Source organism: Salmo trutta, chromosome 36 (assembly GCF_901001165.1).
Source record: "Salmo trutta chromosome 36, fSalTru1.1, whole genome shotgun sequence".
In the NCBI taxonomy this organism is placed as follows: Eukaryota; Metazoa; Chordata; class Actinopteri; order Salmoniformes; family Salmonidae; genus Salmo; species Salmo trutta.
Genome location: NC_042992.1, coordinates 5,070,730 through 5,087,444, shown reverse-complemented (window position 1 = coordinate 5,087,444; position 16,715 = coordinate 5,070,730). Strand labels below are relative to the sequence as shown.

At 45.7% G+C, this 16,715-nt stretch overlaps 1 protein-coding gene across 3 annotated transcripts in view; it reads right to left on the bottom strand.

Moving 5' to 3' along the window:
- LOC115176299 (uncharacterized protein KIAA1522 homolog) overlaps positions 1–16,492 on the bottom strand; it is a 114,373-nt gene extending 97,881 nt beyond the window's left edge. Inside the window, exons 1-2 of one of the 3 annotated variants that reach the window (XM_029736237.1) lie at positions 16,112–16,492; positions 15,762–15,954 (exon numbers count right to left, since the gene is read on the bottom strand). The gene's annotated coding sequence lies outside the window, so the exon portion shown is untranslated. Of the gene's footprint in view, positions 1–2,969; positions 3,197–3,292; positions 3,489–15,761; positions 15,955–16,111 lie in introns of those variants that run through there. The other 2 variants (XM_029736235.1, XM_029736236.1) reach the window with 2 other exon arrangements.
- Between the last annotated feature and the right edge of the window lie 223 nt (positions 16,493–16,715).

Here is a 16,715-nt window from a genome sequence, read left to right as displayed (position 1 = left end):
ATCACCCCTCCCTCCACACAGACAATACATCCCCCCTCCCTCCACACAGACAATACATCCCCCCTCCCTCCACACAGACAATACATCCCCCCTCCCTCCACACAGACAATACATCACCCCTCCCTCCACACAGACAATACATCCCCCCTCCCTCCACACAGACAATACATCACCCCTCCCTCCACACAGACAATACATCACCCCTCCCTCCACACAGACAATACATCACCCCTCCCTACACACACAGACAATACATCACCCCTCCTTACACACACAGACAATACATCACCCCTCCCTACACACAGACAATACATCACCCCTCCCTCCACACAGACAATACATCACTCCTCCCTCCACACAGACAATACATCACCCCTCCCTCCACACAGACAATACATCACCCCTCCCTACACACACAGACAATACATCCCCCCTCCCTCCACACACAGACAATACATCCCCCCTCCCTCCACACAGACAATACATCACCCCTCCCTCCACACAGACAATACATCACCCCTCCCTCCACACACAGACAATACATCACCCCTCCCTCCACACAGACAATACATCACCCCTCCCTCCACACAGACAATACATCACCCCTCCCTACACACACAGACAATACATCACCCCTCCCTCCACACAGACAATACATCACAAGTCCCTCCACACAGACAATACATCACCCCTCCCTACACACAGACAATACATCACCCCTCCCTCCACACAGACAATACATCACCCCTCCCTCCACACAGACAATACATCACCCCTCCCTACACACACAGACAATACATCCCCCTCCCTACACACAGACAATACATCACCCCTCCCTCCACACAGACAATACATCACCCCTCCCTCCACACAGACAATACATCACCCCTCCCTACACACACAGACAATACATCACCCCTCCCTACACACAGACAATACATCCCCCCTCCCTCCACACAGACAATACATCCCCCCTCCCTCCACACAGACAATACATCACCCCTCCCTCCACACAGACAATACATCCCCCCTCCCTCCACACAGACAATACATCTCCCCTCCCTCCACACAGACAATACATCCCCCCTCCCTCCACACAGACAATACATCACCCCTCCCTCCACACAGACAATACATCACCCCTCCCTCCACACAGACAATACATCACCCCTCCCTACACACAGACAACACATCACCCCTCCCTACACACACAGACAATACATCACTCCTCCCTACACACAGACAATACATCACCCCTCCCTACACACAGACAATACATCACCCCTCCCTACACACAGACAACACATCATCCCTCCCTACACACACAGACAATACATCACCCCTCCCTACACACACAGACAATACATCACCCCTCCCTACACACAGACAATACATCACCCCTCCCTACACACAGACAATACATCACCCCTCCCTACACACAGACAATACATCACCCCTCCCTACACACACAGACAATACATCACCCCTCCCTACACACACAGACAATACATCACCCCTCCCTACACACAGACAATACATCACCCCTCCCTACACACAGACAATACATCACCCCTTCTCCACACAGACAACACATCACCCCTCCCAACACACAGACAACACATCACCCCTCCCTACACACACAGACAATACATCACCCCTCCCTCCACACAGACAATACATCACCCCTCCCTCCACACACAGACAATACATCACCCCTCCCTACACACAGACAACACATCACCCCTCCCTACACACAGACAATACATCACCCCTCCCTACACACACAGACAATACATCACCCCTCCCTACACACAGACAATACATCACCCCTCCCTACACACAGACAATACATCACCCCTCCCTACACACAGACAACACATCACCCCTCCCTCCACACAGACAATACATCCCCCCTCCCTCCACACAGACAATACATCCCCCCTCCCTCCACACAGACAATACATCCCCCCTCCCTCCACACAGACAATACATCACCCCTCCCTCCACACAGACAATACATCACCCCTCCCTCCACACAGACAATACATCACCTCTCCCTACACACAGACAACACATCACCCCTCCCTACACACACAGACAATACATCACTCCTCCCTACACACAGACAATACATCACCCCTCCCTACACACAGACAATACATCACCCCTCCCTACACACAGACAACACATCATCCCTCCCTACACACACAGACAATACATCACCCCTCCCTACACACACAGACAATACATCACCCCTCCCTACACACAGACAATACATCACCCCTCCCTACACACAGACAATACATCACCCCTCCCTACACACAGACAATACATCACCCCTCCCTACACACACAGACAATACATCACCCCTCCCTACACACACAGACAATACATCACCCCTCCCTACACACAGACAATACATCACCCCTCCCTACACACAGACAATACATCACCCCTTCTCCACACAGACAACACATCACCCCTCCCAACACACAGACAACACATCACCCCTCCCTACACACACAGACAATACATCACCCCTCCCTCCACACAGACAATACATCACCCCTCCCTCCACACACAGACAATACATCACCCCTCCCTACACACAGACAACACATCACCCCTCCCTACACACAGACAATACATCACCCCTCCCTACACACACAGACAATACATCACCCCTCCCTACACACAGACAATACATCACCCCTCCCTCCACACAGACAATACATCACCCCTCCCTACACACAGACAACACATCACCCCTCCCTACACACAGACAACACATCACCCCTCCCTACACACAGACAATACATCACCCCTCCCTACACAAACAGACAATACATCACCCCTCCCTCCACACAGACAATATATCACCCCTCCCTACACACAGACAACACATTCAATCCATGTTAAGTGTACTCCAACGTAACATATAGAGTATTTAGAAAGGTATCTCAATTTACTTATTTTCTCCTGTCCAATGTTTTTGTCCCATGAGGAAGAACCACTGGTCTGCCTGTCTTTCTGTCTTTATGTCTATTCCCATCCAAGTAACTGCACTCCAGTGTAACACAGCACTACACAGTCAATAGAGAAATCCCAGATAGCTGACAGAGCGTGTAAAACACACACACACACACACACACACACACACACACACACACACACACACACACACACACACACACACACACACACACACACACACCAGCGCTCAACTGTCTCTCACACACCCATGATCACAAACAGTTCTCCATTTAAAATATACAAACTCTCTCTTACTCACATTGCGAACCATGCATCTTCTCCTCTCCCCTTCGGTGCCCCCTCTCTCTCTCTCTCTCTCTCTCTCTCTCTCTCTCTCTCTCTTTCTTTCTTTCTCTCTCTTTCTTTCTCTCTCTCTCTCTGTCTCTCTCTCTCTGTGTGCAGGCTGCAGTATTCTGTGTTTTTAGCACTGTGAGAGTGACTGAAGATCCATGCACTGTTCTGGCTGTCTGTCCCTCCCTCTGTGGGCTAGCCTCTCCTCCCACTTCCCACAGTGCTGTTAGCATTAGCCTCAGTGCTAGCTCTTTTTTGGCTCTGCTCCCATTACAAACTCACAGTACTAGCACAAGCCTCAGAGCTAGCTCTGTTAGCCTCTCTTTCCATAGGATTAGCATTATTGGAGTGCTAGCTCTATTGGCCTACATGCATTTACAAGTTAGGGAGAAGACGGGGATGGGCAGGAGAGAAGAGAAGAGGCTGGAGAGGTGAAGGACAGGGGAGGAGAGGCTGGAGAGGTGAAGGGCAGGGGAGGAGAGGAGAGGCTGGAGAGGTGAAGGGCAGGGGAGGAGAGGAGAGGCTGGAGAGGTGAAGGGCAGGAGAGGAGAGGCTGGAGAGGTGAAGGGTAGGGGAGGAGAGAAGAGGCTGGAGAGGTGAAGGGCAGGGGAGGAGAGGCTGGAGAGGTGAAGGGCAGGGGAGGAGAGGAGAGGCTGGAGAGGTGAAGGGCAGGGGAGGAGAGGCTTGAGAGGTGAAGGGGAGGAGAGGCTGGAGAGGTGAAGGGGAGGAGAGAAGAGACTGGAGAGGTGAAGGAGAGGGGAGGAGAGGTTGGAGAGGTGAAGGACAGGGGAGGAGAGGTTGGAGAGGTGAAGGACAGGGGAGGAGAGGCTGGAGAGGTGAAGGGGAGGAGAGAAGAGAAGAGGCTGGAGAGGTGAAGGGCAGGGGAGGAGAGAAGAGGCTGGAGAGGTGAAGGGGAGGAGAGGAGAGGCTGGAGAGGTGAAGGGGAGGAGAGAAGAGGCTGGAGAAGTGAAGGACAGGGGAGGAGAGAAGAGGCTGGAGAGGTGAAAGGCAGGGGAGGAGAGAAGAGGCTGGAGAGGTGAAGGACAGGGGAGGAGAGAAGAGGCTGGAGAGAAGAAGGGGAGGAGAGAAGAGACTGGAGAGGTGAAGGACAGGGGAGGAGAGAAGAGGCTGGAGAGGTGAAGGGCAGGGGAGGAGAGAAGAGGCTGGAGACGACCATGAGGACAGGAGGGTTAGAGTTAGGAGATGAAGTGGAGGACAGGAGGGTTAGAGTTAGGAGAGGTGAATGGGAGGACAGCAGGGTTAGAGTTAGGAGAGGTGAAGGGGAGGACAGGAGGGTTAGAGTTAGGAGAGGTGAAGGGGAGGACAGGAGGGTTAGAGTTAGGAGAGGTGAATGGGAGGACAGAAGGGTTAGAGTTAGGAGAGGTGAAGGGGAGGACAGCAGGGTTAGAGTTAGGAGAGGTGAATGGGAGGACAGCAGGGTTAGAGTTAGGAGAGGTGAAGGGGAGGACTGGAGGAGAATGGTTAGAGAGAGGATGGATCCAGGAAGTGGAGAATACTCAGCAATCAGATGTGACATTACAATCTAGCTACTTCAGGGATTTGAATGACTGATATTCTACAACGTGGATATTACGTCTTATACTCTAACCTCGTCAGTAAAATAACGATTTAATATGTAGCACATTGAAAAGCCCTAAGGTGTTACCTAAGAAGTAAGAGTGACATATAGGCCTAACTGTGCAGCCTCAGCAGACTGCTCTGTCATCTCTTTGACAGGTCCCAGCCATTAGCTGTCAGGAGTCCAAGCTCAGGCAGGTTCCTAATTTAGCTCACTGACAGGCCACCTAATTACCGGTCCAGCGGGATTCTAATAATTACATTCTGGATCATAAAGGTTAGAATCCTTGGAACAACCACTTCCTGGTTTTAATCAGGTCTTTATGCAAATGCGGAGGCAGAAATAAAGGAAGAACCATAACTAACGGCACCATTCTGTAGATATGTTGTTTATTAACAAAACATAAAACAGGAAATAACAGATCGTAGAAAATACATTTAAAGGATTTGAAAGCATATGTAAAGGATTGTTTAAATGTACGTCAGGCTTCTAAAACGGAACCCCTATTCCCTATATAGAGCAATACTTTTGACAGTTGTCACTGAGTCATGTTATTTGACATGGTTAAAGATCTTTTGGCAAGTCCCATACATGATAATATACTTCATCAACAGTATGAATATATCCCCACATGTAAACACAGTGACTTCTTCCAGATAATAAAATAAGCTCATCTGATTTATTTAAAAAAAACTCTATATATTGACAACGCATAGCTTTTGCACTTTCTAAAAACCTCTCCTTGACCTTCTCTGTGTGCAACAAGATCTCATCGTTTCCATTCGAAATTTGACGTATTATGGATGAACGTCTATTTTTTGATGCGTTAATTCCGCATGGTTACAGGGTTAATTCTCCATGGTAACAGGGTTAATTCTCCATGGTTACAGGGTTAATTCTCCATGGTTACAGGGTTAATTCTCCATGGTTACAGGGTTAATTCTCCATGGTAACAGGGTTAATTCTCAAGGGTTACAGGGTTAATTCTCCAGGGTTACAGGGTTAATTCTCCATGGTTACAGGGTTAATTCTCCATGGTAACAGGGTTAATTCCGCATGGTTACAGGGTTAATTCTCCATGGTTACAGGGTTAATTCTGCATGGTAACAGGGTTAATTCTGCATGGTAACAGGGTTAATTCTCCATGGTAACAGGGTTAATTCTGTATGGTAACAGGGTTAATTCTCCATGGTAACAGGGTTAATTCTGCATGGTAACAGGGTTAATTCTCCATGGTTACAGGGTTAATTCTGTATGGTAACAGGGTTAATTCTGCATGGTAACAGGGTTAATTCTGCATGGTAACAGGGTTAATTCTGTATGGTAACAGGGTTAATTCTCCATGGTAACAGGGTTAATTCTGTATGGTAACAGGGTTAATTCTGCATGGTAACAGGGTTAATTTTGTATGGTAACAAGGTTAATTCTCCATGGTAACAGGGTTAATTCTGTATGGTAACAGAGTTAATTCTCCATGGTAACAGGGGTAAAACAGAAAAAACTCAAAGGGTTAACAGTCTAGGTCTTAAGTCCGAGTGGTTAACGTTAGGGCTATGGTTTGGGGAAGGCTTAAAACAAAATCATTAAAAATGACGCACTGTTGCCATCAACTATTATCCAGTATTCTCAAGGCTTGCTAGTGAGCTGTGGTAGCTCAGTGGTCTAAGGGGGTGTTTGGCCTAGGAAGGCGTAAATCAACATTTTGGGGACCTTTTCAAACGTCCGAAATTGCCATCTGTTTGTATTGACCAGTCTGCTGTGTGAGTGGTTAGATCGGCTATGAACAGCGAGAGCAGTCAGAGCATTCTCCGAGAACTCAGAACACTCAGGTGAAAAGAACCCAGGTATTCTTATTCTCCTGCCAACCGCTGGCCCAAACATTCCATTCCAGGGTTGCTATGGAGACCGGACAGACCCTTAGAGAAATAATTTCTGAACATCAGATTGGATACTGACTGGGTGTAGCCAGTCAGTATCCTCTAGTGTACATTTTAGGACACCCTCACCCACAGTCCTTTGATCTCCATCCAGGAGGGCAAGTCATGACAACAGAACAGAATATAATATAATAATAGAATATAACAAAATATAAAATAATAGATTAGATTATAATATAATAGACAGAATATAATATAATAGATCAGAATATAACAGAGCAGAATATAATATAATATCACAAAATATGATATAATTGTCAGGTTCGTCGTAAAAAGTGGACCAAAACGCAGCGGGTATATGAATACTCATCTTCTTTTATTAGAAGGAAACCAAAACAAAACAAAACAATGACAAAAAAGAGTCCTGTAAGGTGCTAAAGACAACTACCCACAAAACCCATGGAAAAACACCCCTACTAAATAGGACCTTCAATTAGAGGCAACGGGGAACAGCTGCCTCCAATTGAAGGTCAGCCCAATTAACTAAACATAGAAATATAAGAACTAGAACGAACATAGAAATATATTAACATAGAACATAACCCAAAACCCCCCCGAAACACACAAAACAAACACACCCCTGCCACGTCCTGATCAACTACAATAACAAAATGACCCCTTTGCTGGTCAGGACGTGACAATAATAGATTAGATTAGAATATCATATAATAGAAAATAATATAATAATATAATATAATATAAAATAATAGATTCGAATATAATATAATAGACAGAATATAATATAATAGATTAGAGTATAATATAATTTAACAGAATATAATAGAACAGAAAATAATATAATATAACAAAATATAATATATTAGATTAGAAAATAATAGAACATAATATAATAGAGCAGAAAAAAATATAATATAACATAATATAATATAACATAATATAATAGAGCAGAATATAATATAATATAATATAACATAATATAATAGAATAGAGTAGAATGTAATAGACCAGAATATAATATAATAAAACAGAATACAATCTAATAGAACAGGACAGAGTATAATATAATATAATATAACAGAATATAATATAATATAATATAATATAACAGAATATAATATAATATAATAGAATAGAATAGAACAGAATATAATATAATAAAACAGAATACAATCTAATAGAACAGGACAGAGTATAATATAATATAATATAACAGAATAAAATATAATATAATATAATATAATATAACAGAATATAATATAATATAATATAATAGAATAGAACAGAATATAATATAATAAAACAGAATACAATCTAATAGAACAGGACAGAGTATAATAATATAATATAACAGAATATAATATAATATAATATAATATAATATAATAGAATATAATATAATATAACAGAATATAATATAATAGAATATAATATAACATAATAGAATATAATATAATATAATATAACAGAATATAATATAATAGAGTATAATATAATATAATAGAGTATAATATAATATAATAAATAAAACAGAATAGAATAGAACAGAATATAATATAATAGAGTATAATATAATAGAACAGAATATAATATAATATAATACAGTAGAATAGAATATAGTGGAACAGAACAGAGTAGAATATAATAGAATATAATAGAACAGAACAGAGTATAATAAAACAGAGTAGAATAGAATAGAGAAGAATATATTTGAGTAGAACAGAATATAATATAATAAAACAGAATATATTGAATAGAGTAGAATATAATGTAATATATTAAAATATAACAGAGTATACTATAATATCATATAATAGAGCAGAATATAGTTGAATAGAGTAGAATATAATAGAATATAATAGAGCAGAATATAATATAATATAATAGAGCAGAATATAGTATAATATAATAGAGCAGAGTATAGTATAATATAATAGAGCAGAATATAATATAATATAATAGAGCAGAGTATAGTATAATATAATAGAGCAGAGTATAGTATAATATAATAGAGCAGAGTATAGTATAATATAATAGAGCAGAATATAATATAATAGAGCAGAGTATAGTATAATATAATAGAGCAGAGTATAGTATAATATAATAGAGCAGAGTATATTATAATATAATATAATAGAGTATAATATAATAGAATAGAGCAGAATATAATATAATAGAGCAGAATATAATATAATATAATATAATATAATAGAGCAGAATATAATATAATATAATAGAGCAGAATATTTTATAATATAATAGAGCAGAGTATAGTATAATATAATAGAGCCGAATATAGTATAATATAATAGAGCAGAGTATAGTATAATATAATAGAGCCGAATATAGTATAATATAATAGAGCAGAATATAATAGAATATAATAGAGCAGAATATAATATAATATAATAGAGCAGAGTATAGTATAATATAATAGAGCCGAATATAGTATAATATAATAGAGCAGAGTATAGTATAATATAATAGAGCAGAATATAATAGAATATAATAGAGCAGAATATAATATAATATAATAGAGCAGAGTATAGTATAATATAATAGAGCAGAGTATAGTATAATATAATAGAGCAGAGTATAGTATAATATAATAGAGCCGAATATAGTATAATATAATAGAGCAGAGTATAGTATAATATAATAGAGCAGAATATAATAGAATATAATAGAGCAGAATATAATATAATATAATAGAGCAGAGTATAGTATAATATAATAGAGCAGAGTATAGTATAATATAATAGAGCAGAGTATAGTATAATATAATAGAGCAGAGTATAGTATAATATAATATAATAGAGTATAATATAATAGAATAGAGCAGAATATAATATAATATAATAGAGCAGAGTATAGTATAATATAATAGAGCAGAGTATAGTATAATATACTAGAGAAGAGTATAGTATAATATAATAGAGCAGAGTATAGTATAATATAATATAATAGAGTATAATATAATAGAATAGAGCAGAATATAGTATAATATAATAGAGCAAAGTATAGTATAATATAATAGAGCAGAATATAATATATAATAGAGCAGAATATAGTATAATATAATAGAGCAGAATATAATAGAATATAATAGAGCAGAATATAATATAATATAATAGAGCAGAGTATAGTATAATATAATAGAGCAGAGTATAGTATAATATAATAGAGCAGAGTATAGTATAATATAATAGAGCAGAGTATAGTATAATATAATATAATAGAGTATAATATAATAGAATAGAGCAGAATATAATATAATATTATATAATAGAGTATAATATAATATAATAGAGCAGAGTATAGTATAATATAATAGAGCAGAGTATAGTATAATATAATAGAGCAGAGTATAATATAATATAATAGAGCAGAGTATAGTATAATATAATAGAGCAGAGTATAGTATAATTTAATAGAGCAGAGTATAGTATAATATAATAGAGCCGAATAGAGTAGAATAGAATAGAATAGAGCAGAATATAATAGAATATAATAGAGCAGAGTATAGTATAATATAATAGAGCCGAATATAGTATAATATAATAGAGCTGTCACGCTTGTGTGTAGTGGGTGAGGAGGAATCAAGTGCAGGAAGCAGCGATTCAGGGTATTGGCTTTAATAGGCACAATGGCTAAACGACAAGCCAACCCAAACAGCGCACAGAGCGCACTACAAAACAAAGTGCCCCAAAAACAAGGGACAAAACACAGCTTGCGCAAAACACACGCACCACTGAAAATGTACAACAAACAGCGTGTCACCACGCACAGCATACAATGAAATACAATCACGTACAAAAAACCATACATTCTACGCTAACCTAAATAACCCCCCCACTAATGACTAACCCAAAACAGGTGCGTGCCTACCTAGACCTAACCAAACGAAAGTGAAACAAAACAAGGATCGATGGCAGCTAGTAGTTCGGCGACGACGACCGCCGAGCCCCGCCCGGCCGAGGAGGGGCGCCACCATCCGTCACAGTCGTGACAGTACTCCCCCCCTGACGCGCGGCTCCCGCAGCGCGCCGTCGCCGAACTCGAGGACGCCCCGGAGGTCGAGGCGCAGGGCGATCCGGATGGAGGCTGTGGAACTCCCGGGTGAGCGCTGGGTCCAGTATGTCCTCCACCGGTACCCAGCACCTCTCCTCCGGGCCGTACCCCTCCCAGTCCACGAGGTACTGCAGGCCCCTCGCCCGGCGTCTGGAGTCCAAGATGGATCGAACTGTGTACGCCGGGGCCCCCCCGATGTCCAGGGGGGGTGGAGGGACCTCCCGTACCTCATTTTCCTGCAGCGGACCAGCTACCACCGGCCTGAGGAGAGACACATGAAACGAGGGGTTAATACGATAATAAGAAGGAAGTTGTAATCTGTAACACACCTCGTTTATTCTCCTCAGGACTTTAAATGGCCCCACAAACCGCGGACCCAGCTTCCGGCAGGGCAGGCGGAGGGGCAGGTTCCGGGTCGAGAGCCAGACTCTCTCCCCTGGGGTGAACACGGGGGCCTCGCTGCGGTGCCGGTCAGCGCTCGCTTTCTGTCGCTCCCTGGCTCGTCCCAGGGATTCCTGCACAGCGTTCCAGGTCTCCCTTGAGCGCTGCACCCATTCCTCCACCGCAGGGGCCTCCGTCTGGCTCTGATGCCATGGCCCCAGGACCGGCTGATAACCCAACACACATTTGAATGGTGACATGTTGGTGGAGGAGTGGCGCAAAGAGTTCTGAGCCATTTCGGCCCATGGCACGAACCTTGCCCACTCCCCTGGCCGGTCCTGGCAATAGGACCGCAGGAACCTGCCCACTTCCTGGTTTACCCTTTCCACCTGCCCATTACTTTCGGGGTGAAACCCCGAGGTCAGACTGACCGAAACCCCCAGCCGCTCCATAAACGCCCGCCACACTCGGGACGTGAACTGGGGGCCTCGATCTGAGACGATATCCTCGGGCACCCCGTAGTGCCGGAAGACGTGGGTGAATAAGGCTTCCGCGGTCTGCAGGGCCGTAGGAAGACCGGGTAACGGAATCAGACGGCAGGACTTAGAAAACCGGTCCACAACGACCAGGATTGTAGTGTTGCCCTGAGACGGCGGGAGATCGGTCAAGAAATCCACCGCCAGGTGGGACCATGGTCGTTGCGGAACCGGGAGGGGTTGTAATTTCCCTCTAGGCAGGTGCCTGGGAGCCTTACTCTGAGCGCACACCGAACAGGAGGAGACATAGTGCCTCACGTCCTTCACCAAGGTGGGCCACCAGTATCTCCCACTAAGACCACGCACCGTCCGCTCAACCCCTGGGTGACCCGCGGAGGGAAGCGTGTGAGCCCACCGAATCAGCCGATCGCGAACACCGAGCAGAACGTACTTACGACCCACTGGACACTGCGGAGGAGTAGGCTCCGTCCGTAACGCCCGCTCGATGTCCGCGTCCACCTCCCAGACCACCGGTGCCACCAGACAGGAGGCTGGAAGGATAGGCGTGGGCTCGGTGGACCGTTCCTCGGCGTCATGGAGACGAGACAGTGCGTCGGCCTTAGTGTTCCGGGAACCTGGGATATACGAGATGTTAAACCGAAATCTCGTAAAGAACATCGCCCACCTGGCTTGACGCGGGTTCAGTCTCCTCGCCGCCCGGATGTACTCCAGATTGCGGTGGTCAGTCCAGATGAGAAAAGGGTGGCGCGCCCCCTCAAGCCAATGTCTCCACACCTTCAGGGCTCTGACCACAGCCAACAGCTCCCTGTCCCCCACATCATAGTTACGCTCCGCCGGACTCAACTTCCTAGAGAAGAAGGCGCAGGGGCGGAGCTTGGGGGGGGCGCCCGAGCGCTGGGACAACACGGCTCCTACCCCAGCCTCGGACGCGTCCACCTCCACTATGAAGGGCAAAGAGGGGTCCGGGTGCGCCAGCACCGGGGCGTCGGTGAACAAAACCTTCAGACGACTAAAGGCCCTGTCCGCCTCCGCGGACCACTGCAACCGCACCGGGCCCCCCTTCAACAGTGAGGTAATGGGAGCCGCCACCTGCCCAAAGCCCCGGATAAACCTCCGGTAGTAATTGGCAAATCCCAAAAACCGCTGCACCTCCTTCACCGTGGTGGGAGTCGGCCAATTACGCACGGCTGAGACGCGGTCACATTCCATCACTACCCCTGATGAGGAAATGCGATACCCCAAGAAAGAGACGGCTGGTTTGGAAAACTCACATTTCTCAGCCTTGACGTATAGGTCATGCTCCACCAGTCGCCCAAGCACTTTACGCACCAGAGACACATGCTCGGCGCGTGTAGCGGAGTAGACCAGAATGTCATCGATGTACACCACTACACCCTGACCGAGCAGGTCCCGGAGAATCTCGTCCACAAAAGATTGAAAGACTGCGGGAGCATTCTTTAACCCATACGGCATGACGAGGTACTCATAATGGCCAGATGTGGTACTAAATGCAGTTTTCCACTCGTCCCCTCCTCTGATACGCACCAGATTATATGCGCTCCTGAGATCCAATTTCGTGAAGAAGCGCGCCCCGTGAAATGACTCCATCGCCGAGGCGATGAGAGGTAGTGGGTAACTGAAACCCACTGTGATGGCATTTAGACCTCTATAGTCAATGCACGGGCGCAAACCTCCCTCCTTCTTCTTCACGAAAAAGAAGCTCGAGGAGACGGGTGAGTGAGATGGCCGAATGTATCCCTGCCTCAAGGATTCAGTGACGTATGTCTCCATAGCCGCTGTCTCCTCCTGAGACAGGGGATAAACGTGACTACGAGGGAGGGCAGCGCCCACCTGGAGGTTTATCGCACAGTCTCCTCGTCGATGAGGTGGTAATTGGGTCGCCTTCGTTTTACTGAAGGCGATAGCCAAATCGGCATATTCTGAGGGAATGTGCACGGTGGAGACTTGGTCTGGACTCTCCACCGTAGTCGCACCGATGGAAACTCCTATGCACCTGCCCGAGCACTCATTTGACCACCCCTTAAGAGCCCTCTGTCCCCACGAAATCTTAGGGTTGTGAGTGGCTAGCCAGGGAATCCCTAGAACCACTGGAAACGCTGGGGAATCGATGAGGAAAAGACTAATTTGCTCCTCATGACCCCCCCGCATTACCATGACCAGAGGTACAGTGACCTCCCTGACCAGCCCCGACCCTAGTGGTCGACTGTCTAGGGCGTGTATGGGGAAGGGTTGGTCCAACTGGACCAAGGGAATCCCTAACCTAGCCGCGACCCCACGGTCCATAAAACTCCCTGCTGCGCCTGAATCGACTAGCGCCTTAAACCGGGAGTGAGGGGAGAAACAAGGGAAAGACACTGACACATACATGTGACGTACAGGGGGCTCTGGGTGAGGCTGGTGCTGACTCACCTGAGGTGTCAAAGGAGCGCTCTGCCTGCCGTCTGGACTCCTAGGGGAGTCTCCCCAGCACCGGTCCACAGTGTGCCCTCTGCGACCACATGAGGTGCAGGAGCGACCCCCCCCTCCAGTCTTCCTGGCTGCTGCCCCCCCTATCTCCATAGGCGTGGGAGCAGGAGGGCTGGAGGGTGGAATGAGCAGGGCCCGGGTCGGACGTCCGCGGGCGGCCAGCAGATTGTCCAGTCGGATGGACAGATCCACCAGTTGGTCCAGTGTGTGAGTCGTGTCCCGACAGGCTAATTCCCGGCGGACGTCCTCCCTCAAACTACAACGGTAGTGGTCTATAAGGGCCCTCTCATTCCACCCTGCTCCCGCGGCCAGGGTCCGGAACTCGAGAGCGAAATCCTGCGCGCTCCTCGTCTCCTGCCTCAGGTGAAACAGCCGCTCACCCGCCGCTCTCCCCTCCGGGGGATGATCGAATACTGCCCGCAAGCGGCGGGTGAACTCTGGGTAGTTGTCCCTGGCTGAGTCCGGACTGTCCCACACGGCGTTTGCCCATTCCAGGGCCTTACCCGTGAGACAGGAGACGAGGACGCTGACGCTCTCCTCCCCCGAGGGAGGGGGACGAACGGTCGCCAGGTATAACTCCAGCTGGAGTAAGAAGCCCTTACACCCAGCGGCCGTTCCATCGTACTCCCTGGGGGGGGCGAGCTTCACCCCACTGGTACTGGGAGCTGTGGGTGCTGGGGGGGGCGCAGGCTGTTGGACTGCCGCGTTCGAGGGGCCGAGAGCGCGTCGGTCCCAGCTCTCCAGGCGCGCCAACACCTGATCCATGGCGTTACCCAGCCGGTGGAGCAGGGTAGAGTGTTGATCCACGGTTTCCTCCATGGACATGGCTGGCGCTGAAGCTCCTGCTGACTCCATTACGTTTTGGGTACGTGATTTCTGTCACGCTTGTGTGTAGTGGGTGAGGAGGAATCAAGTGCAGGAAGCAGCGATTCAGGGTATTGGCTTTAATAGGCACAATGGCTAAACGACAAGCCAACCCAAACAGCGCACAGAGCGCACTACAAAACAAAGTGCCCCAAAAACAAGGGACAAAACACAGCTTGCGCAAAACACACGCACCACTGAAAATGTACAACAAACAGCGTGTCACCACGCACAGCATACAATGAAATACAATCACGTACAAAAAACCATACATTCTACGCTAACCTAAATAACCCCCCCACTAATGACTAACCCAAAACAGGTGCGTGCCTACCTAGACCTAACCAAACGAAAGTGAAACAAAACAAGGATCGATGGCAGCTAGTAGTTCGGCGACGACGACCGCCGAGCCCCGCCCGGCCGAGGAGGGGCGCCACCATCCGTCACAGTCGTGACAAGAGCAGAGTATAGTATAATATAATAGAGCAGAATATAATAGAATATAATAGAGCAGAATATAGTTGAATAGAACATAATAGAATAGAATAGAGTAGAATGATAATAGAAACTAATTTAATACGTTGAGTTGTCAGTCCTGTCCAATGAAGCTTGCAAACAATAATACACAGTAGTACAATACAGCTAATTGGTTTTGAGACTTACTCATGGCAGGTCACTGTGGTATGTTTTTCAGGATGGTTGTATTTGAGAGTGAATCCTCTCTCTCTCTCTCTCTCTCTCTCTCCCTCTCTGAGCCTGGACAGCTGGCCAGATGAATCTTTACACAGGCAGTGTTTTTTGGCTCAGATCTGTCTCCTGGACTCTCTTTTTTTCCCGTGACAATTTTCAAAGAAGGCTTAAGATGCAAGAGGATGAATGAAGTTGATTGTGCAAAGGGTTGAAACACAACACACCACAAAAATTGAGATGACATTTTGACCATTTAATTGAGCCTGAATATAATTATTTACTCATAATGGAAGAAATAAAAGGTTGAAACACAATTTACTCACACAGAATAGGTCCCAAGGACTGCAGTTGCGAAACCTTCTCTGTTCCAGGGAGAAAGAGAGCATCATAATTACAAGACCAGCTGGTACATGTCCAAACCCAGGGTCCATTCTGAACACTGATTGGCTGATAGGGTTGATATACAGCCCACGGTGACCAATAACGAGGTCTGTAACACTGGGAAATCCCCACCCATCATAGTGGAGTAGAGACGGAAGTTTCCCCAGAGCTGTGTGAATGTAGGCCGCTTGGACCCAATGCTCTCAAAAAGTGTCCCTGACAAAGTGTCCCTGACAAAGTGTCCCTGACAAAGTGTCCTTGAGAGCGGGAGGTCAGGCAGGGATTGACAGAAACAGAGTTAACAGGAGTACCTGGACAGAGACAGAGTTAACAGGAGGAGTACCTGGACAGAGACAGAGTTAACAGGAGGAGTACATGGACAGAGACAGAGTTAACAGGAGGAGTACATGGACAGAGACAGAGTACATGGACAGAGACAGAGTTAACAGGAGGACCTGGACAGAGACAGAGTTAACAGGAGTACCTGGACAGAGACAGAGTTAACAGGAGTACCTGGACAGAGACAGAGTTAACAGGAGGACCTGG